Here is an 8253-nt window from a genome sequence, read left to right as displayed (position 1 = left end):
CAGTTTCCACCCCAATTCCCCTCCAAAAGCTGTCAGTCTGTTCCATGTATCTGTGCTTCTGTTTCTATTTTGTTCATTATTTTGTCAGTAATCTTCTCAAAATCCAAGTCAGGAGAGGATTTTGTTTCTTCCTTTCTTCCTTCCTTCCTTTTCTTTCTTTCTTTCTTTTTTTTTTTTTTCCTCCATGTGGTCAGTTTCATTCTTAGGGAGGGCCTGGTGTAGCAAGAAAATACATTTCACAAACCTTTAACACAAGTTTGTGATCTGTCAAATAAAGACACCACCACTGATGTAGATAGTTTCATTTAATCATGTTCTACCAACTTTTATATCTTCTAGATCATCTTTTATGATGCTAATCAAGTGGCTAAGGCCTTCCTGTTGTTTCAAATGCTGCCTGATTTCCTGTAACAGATCTTTCTTCAGATTTGACTGCTCCAAAATGACTCTGCATCCTGATTTGGGACATCAGTTCATTTAGGCAGCCCTAAAACTGTGTAGGTGCATTTAGTTCACACTGAGTGGTATCTAGCTGAACTCACAACTGCTCTTCATCAGCTTAGCTGGCATACCCACTCTTCCTGTTTAATTATGACCTGTAAGTTTCTGTGGGAAAGGCCTATGAGTTTCCTCCTGCACTGTGCAATTTTGGCCATAGCTGTAGTTGGATTTTTTCTGTAATTCTAATATCTTTAAATACAGCTAATTGGACCTGACGCTGTTCAACCATCTGATGTTAAACATTCAGTCTTCTAAGAAGTTCTTCGAAACCCACCATTGGTACGAGATTAACTTTTCAGAACTGGGGTGATCCAACTTGTTTGTTCCCAGATAACAAGATCAATATCAGCAGGAGGATTTTGTAAAAGCTATTTGATCTGTACAGGAGAAAGTTCTGTTCCAGTCATAGATAGTGTTACATCAAGTTACTGCAGTTGTGCTTTTATGTTGGTTTGTTCAAACAAGCATATAGTGTTGTAGCTGGAACTCTTCTTGACGCAGCATTTGGAGAACATTCAACAATGTAACTGACAACTTCTGTCTGACCAACTGGCAATGTTTCCTACCCTCTACACATTTACTGTAAGGGTCTGCTTTCCTCCCAAAACTTTGGACAATGATTCTACTGATTGCTGTTGGTGGTTTTAAATACCTGTTTCTTTTTTGTTGAAAACTAAAAATACTAGCCCATCTTCATCTTTTATTATTGGGCATACAACTATAACCTACTGCTTCAAATCGGCAAAAGGGACTTTCTTGTGTGTATTCCACTAGTGAAATGTTATTGTTGAAATAGCCTTTTCCTATTCCCCAGAAGGCCTGTAGTTGATTCCATTGTGCCAAAATAGCATCTCTCTGATCTCCTAACAGCATTGGAACAGAAAGAGCACTTGTAGTATTTATCAGTGGGTTGGACTGGGCAAGAGCAGTGTAGGCTGACTGAAGAGACTACCTAATACAGTTTGTTGCTCCTGCTGTGTATTAAATTCTCCGAAGCCCCGTTCAGTTCCCAAACCAGTATCTAAACCAGGACTAGTTCCAGCTGTTGTGTCAAATCCAGTACTGATGAGTACCACTGAAGAGTTCAGTAGTGTCTGTGTTAGCTGGAGCAAAAAAGCTGAATGCAGGCCTTGCTGTTGTAGATGTTGCCTCCAACCCTCAGAACCCACTGCGGGGGGCTGCAGTGGCTGCAACAGTGCCCGAGGTGCCCAAGGTGCCCGAGGTGCCCTAGAGAGCCCCAAAGTTCAAGTGAATGTTGCAAGAGCAAGGGACCAAGAAACTGCTTCCACACTTGCTGCACTCCCTTATAGTTTCTGCTCAACTTTTTACTAGTGATTTTAGCCTGGAGAACTTAGCAAGAAAATTAAACAACAAGTATTTCTAGAAAGGGAAAGGAAGAAATAAAACTATCTTTTTTGCTGGTGACATGACTTTCTATATAGAAAATCCTAAGAAATTCAATAAAAACATTAAAACTAATAACCTAGTTCAGGAAGGTTTTAGACTACATATAAAAATCAACTGTATACCTATATATGTCTATTAAACAATTAAAAATGAAATTTGAAACCAAATTCATTTATAGTAAAAAACAAGATACTTAGGAATAAACTTAACAAAGAAATATAAAACTTACACTCTGGAAATTAGGAAATATTGTTGAAAAAATTAAGACCTAAGAAAATGGAAAGACACTCGTGTTTATGTGTCAGAAGACCTAATAGTGTTAAAATAGCAATATAGGTAGTCCTCAAATAATGTCATTTCATTCAATGTCCTTTCATTATAACATTGAGGAAGTATAGGAACATAACTCGTGTTTATATCAATTAGCCTATGGTCAGATTGTTTTGGTTGTATGTCATTTTGCTGCATTTCCAAGAACCTATTGATGACATTAAATGAGGACTTCCTGTATTCCTCAAATCACCTACAGATTCACTTCAATCCCTAAAAAAATCCCAACAGACTACTTTACAAAAATTGACAAGCTGATTTCTATGGAAATTCAAGAACCCCTGAATAGTCAAAATAATGCTGAATAACAAAAAAAAGTTGGAGGACACATACTTCTTGATTTCAAACTCACTAAAAAGCTAAAATAATCAAGACAATATACTGGCACAGGGTCGTCGTCGGCAGCCGTCCGTCTCGAGAGACGATGGTGTAGCTTCTTAAGAGTCTATCTGCACCGCCGAGAATGGCTGTGCAGTCCGACTCAGGAGTGACATGGTATCTGTCTCCTCCCGTGTTGAATCGACATCTTGCGATGATGCTGAAGCTACAGAGCCTGGGCAGGGTAATATGGAGGGTCTGCTGTTGCCCATGCAGCAGTCCCCCCCTCTCTTCGCAGCTGAAGGGTCCAGGGTAGAATACAAATAAATGGGAAGATTCAGAATCGAGAAATAAACCTTCACATTTACAGCCAATTCATTTTTGACAAAGCTGCCAAGAAAATTCAATGGAGAAGGAATAGTCTTTTCAACAAATGACACTGGGACAACTGGATACCCACATGCAAAAGAATAAAGTTGGACCCCTCTCTCACACCATATAGAGAAATTAATTCAAAATGGATCAAAGATTTGAAGGTAAGACTAAAAACTATAAAATTTAGAAGAAACTATAGGCATACATTTTTATCATCTTTTGATTTGGAAATGGTTTCTTAAATGTGATACCTTAAATGTGATACCAAAAACATAAACAACAAGATCAAGAATAGGTAAATTTAACTTTATCAAAATTAAAAACCTCTGTGCATCAAAGGGAACTATTAAGAAAGTAAAGACAACCCACAGAATGGGAGAACATTTTTGCCAAACAATATCTGATAAGGGATTAATTACAGAAAATATAAAGAATTTCTATAATTCAACAACAAAAAAATTTTTAAATAGGCAAAGAATTTGAATACACATTTCTCCAAAGAAGCTACACAAATGGCCAATAAGCACCTAAAAAGATGCTCAACATTACTAGTTATTAGGAATATACAAATCAAAACCATAAAGAAATACCACTTTACACCTATTAGATGGCTATTAAAAAACAGAAAATAAAAGATGTTGGTAAGAATGTGGAGAAACCAAAACCCTTGTGTTTTGCTGATCTCAATGTAAAATGACAGAGCTCCTTCAAAAAACATTCTATAACTTCTTCAAAAAGTTAAACATAGAATTACCACATGACCCAACAATTTCCCTTCTAAGCAAATTCCCATGAGAAATAAAAACATACCCACACAAAAATATTGTACAGCAATGTTCATAGCAACATTATTCATAACAGTCAAAAGTGGAAACAATCTAAATGTCCACCAATTAATACAAGGATAACTAAAATGTGGTATATCCCTACAATGGAATATTATTCAGAAATAAAAAGATATGAAGTACTGATGCATGCTACAGCATGGATGAACCTTGAAAATATTATGGTAAGCAAAAGACATCAGTAACAAAAAACCATATATATTGTCTGATTGTATTTATATGAAACGTGCAGAACTGTAACCTAGAGATGAGACTGTATGGGCATTTGGTGGGACATGAGAAGTGACTGATGATGGGTACAAGGTTTCCTTGGAAGTAATGAAAAATGTTCTAAAACTGATCAGGGTGATGACTGCACCACCCTGTGAGTATGCTAGAAACTAATTGGGTAAGTTATATTTCAATAAAGATGTTATTTTTTTAAAACAGAAGACACTGGGGAGGGCAGTAGTCTACTGTATATGATGCCATTATCTGCTGATTCTGAAACTGAGTCACAGCTACAGAGGAACAGGTCCACAGAGCCCAGTGTGAGAAATGTGTTAAAGGAAACAGCTCCAGCATTGTTCCTAACAGCCAGATAACAAAAACAACCAACCCACATGTTAACAGGAGAAATAATAGCAAACAATGGAATACTCATACCATAAAATCAACATATTGAATAAATACATATTCATACAAGAAAAAATGCAGTGCAGAGCATGAGCATACAACAACCTGGTTGAATCTGCAGGTTGATATGCACAAGGCATTAGGCCTGCTGGGTGCTAGAAGTATTGCATATCTTCATGTGGGTAGTGGCTACAAAGCTGTTAATGCTGGTATAAGGCAGTTATCCAGATTATTTGAAATAATTTCAAACTTTTAAAATTATAGACATAATATAACAAATTTTAAAGAAATCATAGAAAATTAGGAAATTCGGGAGAAAGCCAAGATGGCAGCCGAGGTCAACACAGCTCACCTCATCACACAACCAAACCAAAATTACAACTAAACTACAGAACAACCAATATTCAGAATCACCAGAATTTTAGCCCAACAGAAGTCCTACAACTACAGAATTAAAGAAGAAACCACATCTAGACTGGTAGGAGGGGCAGAGGCACAGCACGGGCTGATCCCACTCCCAAGTGTGGCGGATAAAATTGGGAGGGTTAGAGAGGTAAGATGGCGGAGGAGTGAGGAGAGGTTGCGGTTTTAGGCTCCGGAGACCCGTCTACAGTTTGGGCTAATTGCAGACAGAACATCTCAGTGAGCAGCTGGACATTGGTGGGAGTTGAGCCAAGGCACTGTTGGATTAGAGAAAATCCATCTGGGAACAACCTGTTTAGTGAGGATAGCGGAGAACAAGCGGACGAAACGGGATTCCTGACTGGGGCGGCTGCCCGAGCTGCGGCGGGAAGCACACGAAGGATTTTTGGCGACCACAGGCTGCCCGGAGAGGAGTCAGGCGGAGAGCAGATCTCTGCCCGCTGGCAGAGACGGGACTCGACCAAGTGGCATTGGCACTGAAGGACAGGAGACAGCGTGCTGCTGGGCAAGTGAGAACATAATTCTCCTTTATATTTTTCTCTAGTGGATGGTGAAGAGGGGAGGAAAGTTTGGGGGTGGTAGGCCATTCTGGAGGAGCCCAGGCGCAGAGGCGCGCTCATCCACTCCCCAACCCTACCCTTGGGTCGCGGGGGCGCACATAGGGAAGTGCTCTCACTCACTGGCCCAGGTGCGCGGTGCCGTGAGTCCAGGCGTCCCTCGGACACTCCCCAATGGACATAAGATCAGTGCCCCTACGGGCACAGGGAGGGCCCACTGAACAGGCAGAGAACCGTGCACAGACACCCCTAGACAGCTCCCGTGGGCGCAGGGCCTCAGGCCGGAAAGCAGACCACTAGCGCAGGCTCTGTTTGTGCCCGCCCAGACGGGTGAGGGAAGGCGGGTGGCTGCAGCACGGGAACAGCAGGAGGAGGCGACCCACGGACGCTCGCTTCCACTGAGCACAAGTGTCCCCGGCCCTGCCCTAAGAGGCCAGAGACCAACTCCTGGAGCTCGGCTCAGCGGGACTGAGGGCACGGGGCGGCGCACGAGTGCGAAAGCACCTCAGCCCGGGGTCAGTGGGCGCCAATCCCGGGGAAAGCTCTCGGGCCGCCCGCGAGTGCAGGGACGCGCGCAGGGATTCCTCGGCGCGAACGCGGAACTGCCGCAGCCCAGCGACAGCAGGAGCCAATCCCAGTGAAAGCTCTCGGGCCGCCCGCGAGTGCAGGGACGTGCGCAGGGACACCTCGGCGCGAACGGGGAACCACCGCGGCCCTGCAGCAGTGGGCTCCAACCGTGGGGCAAACTCTTGGGCCGCCTGAGCGCGCAGGGGCTCGCGCGCAAGGGCTCGAGCACAAGGGCACCTCAACTGGCTCCAGCGGGCAGCAAGGGAGCGCGCCGTGCCGGCAACCGCGGGCGCGCACCATAGCGTCAACCGGGGCGCACACCAGTCCTGCAAAAAACAAGAACCTCTGACCTGCCACACTAGACCAGCTGCGGACCCAGAAAAAGAAGGCAACACACCAAGGCTTAAACGGAGTAAAAACATTGCTTTTTTTTTTTTTTCCAAAAATTTTTCTCCCAAATTTTTTCTCCCTTGTTCTTTCTTTCTTCTTAATTATTTCTTTTCTTTCCTTCTTTCTTTATTCTTTTCCTGGGTTTTTTTGGGGGGGTTTTTGGGGGGTATATATATATATATTTTTTTTCAATATTTTTTTTCCTCTCTCTTTTTTTTTCTTTCTTTCTTCTTTATTCTTTCTTTTCTATCTTCCTTTGTTCCTTTCTTTCTTACCTTTTGGGGTTTTTTTGGGGGGGGTTTTGTGGTAAATTTTTCATTTTCTTCTCTTTCTCTCTTTCTTCTTTTCTTTCTTCTATTTTCTTGGGGATTTTTTTGGGGGGTGTTTTTCCTTCACCTCTTCCAATAATAACAAACTTTATCTCTAACGTGTTGCATATAACCTCTCCTTCTCATCCTTTCTCTTTAATCGTGGTTTATTCGTTTGTGTGTCTAGCTTAGCCCCCCTATCACTCTAAATAATATAATATAATTACTATATAAACCCAAATACAATACAATCCCACTTTCTTACTATATTATGTATTTTTCTATCCTTTTCTTCTATTTTTATTAACATACAATGTAAATATTACTAACTGGTTTGCACAGTCTCAAATATTATTAATCTATCACCCCCTCTATCAAAAATTATATTTTTCCTCCCCCAAAACAACTCTTATCTATTCTTCTTATAGTATAAAAGCTCAAATCTCTTTACATTTATATTAATACGGGCTAGTTGGCTAACGATAGCAGGATAGAGTGGGGGATACTTTTTGAGGGTGTGGGTCTCCTGCCTGGGCTGTGTGTTTATGTCTTTAACAGCATATCCACAAAAGAACTCAAGACAAAGCAGATAGAGTGATTCTCAACCAACTAGCCAGAAGGAAGATCCTATCAAAGAACATCTGAAATATAACCGAACAGCATAAACGACATAAAGGGTAACTCAAGAACATCAGGCTCAGGATATCAAAGAGACTGCACCACTGAAACTCCCAGACCTTCGATAAAGAATATTACACCACAAAGGAGGGAAGTCAAAGAAGACTACCCCCCCCAAAATAAATAAATAAATAAATAAATAAAAACAAAAAATCCAACATGGTAAGATGCAAAAATAACCCCTCTATGAAAAGAAAAGAGGAATCCTCAGAAAGAGAGATAGATGAAATAGACATAGCCCAAATGTCAGACATGGAATTCAAAACAATGGTGGTAAAGAAGCTCAATATACTCGACATCCTTAAAATCAACTATGACAACCTTCAAGGAAGTTACCAGCAGCTCCAAGAAAATTACAGGGAACTTGCAGAGAACTACACCAGCATAAAAAAAGACAAAGATATTGTTAACAAGAACCAGGAAGAACTTAAGAATACAATCTCTGAACTGAAAAACACAGTAGAATCAGTCAAAAGCAGACTAAACGAAGCAGAGGATCACATTAGTGAGTTAGAAGATAATGTAGAGAAAAACTCCCAGACAATACAGCAAAATGAAAAATGATTGAAAAAATATGAACAAGATGTAAGGGAATTACAGGATAGCATTAGGAAAAATAATTTAAGGATTATCGGAATACGAGAAGAAGAAGAAAAGGAACATGGAATTGAAAATCTGATAGGAGAAATAGTGACAGAAAATTTTCCGAACCTGATGAGAGAAAAAGCTATGCAAGTCCAAGAAGCAATGAGAGTTCCAATCAAGAGGAACCCCCAAAAACCCACTCCAAGGCACATCATAGTTAAAATGGCAACATTCCAAGACAAAGAGAGAATCCTCAAAGCAGCAAGAGAAAAGCAGCAAATAACATACAAAGGAGCTCCGATAAGGCTATCAACTGATTTCTCAACAGAAACATTACAAGCCAGAAGGGAATGG

The 8253-nt window shown here is 41.0% G+C and overlaps 1 pseudogene; it reads right to left on the bottom strand.

Annotated features, from left to right (window-relative positions):
• Positions 1 to 267: 267 nt before the first annotated feature.
• LOC150012724 (nucleoporin p54 pseudogene) lies at positions 268 to 4380 on the bottom strand (annotated as a pseudogene).
• Positions 4381 to 8253: the final 3873 nt, after the last annotated feature.

Source organism: Furipterus horrens, unplaced genomic scaffold (assembly GCF_987537825.1).
Source record: "Furipterus horrens unplaced genomic scaffold, mFurHor1.1.pri manual_scaffold_4, whole genome shotgun sequence".
NCBI classification, from domain to species: Eukaryota; Metazoa; Chordata; class Mammalia; order Chiroptera; family Furipteridae; genus Furipterus; species Furipterus horrens.
This window is presented reverse-complemented; position numbering and strand designations above follow the sequence as displayed.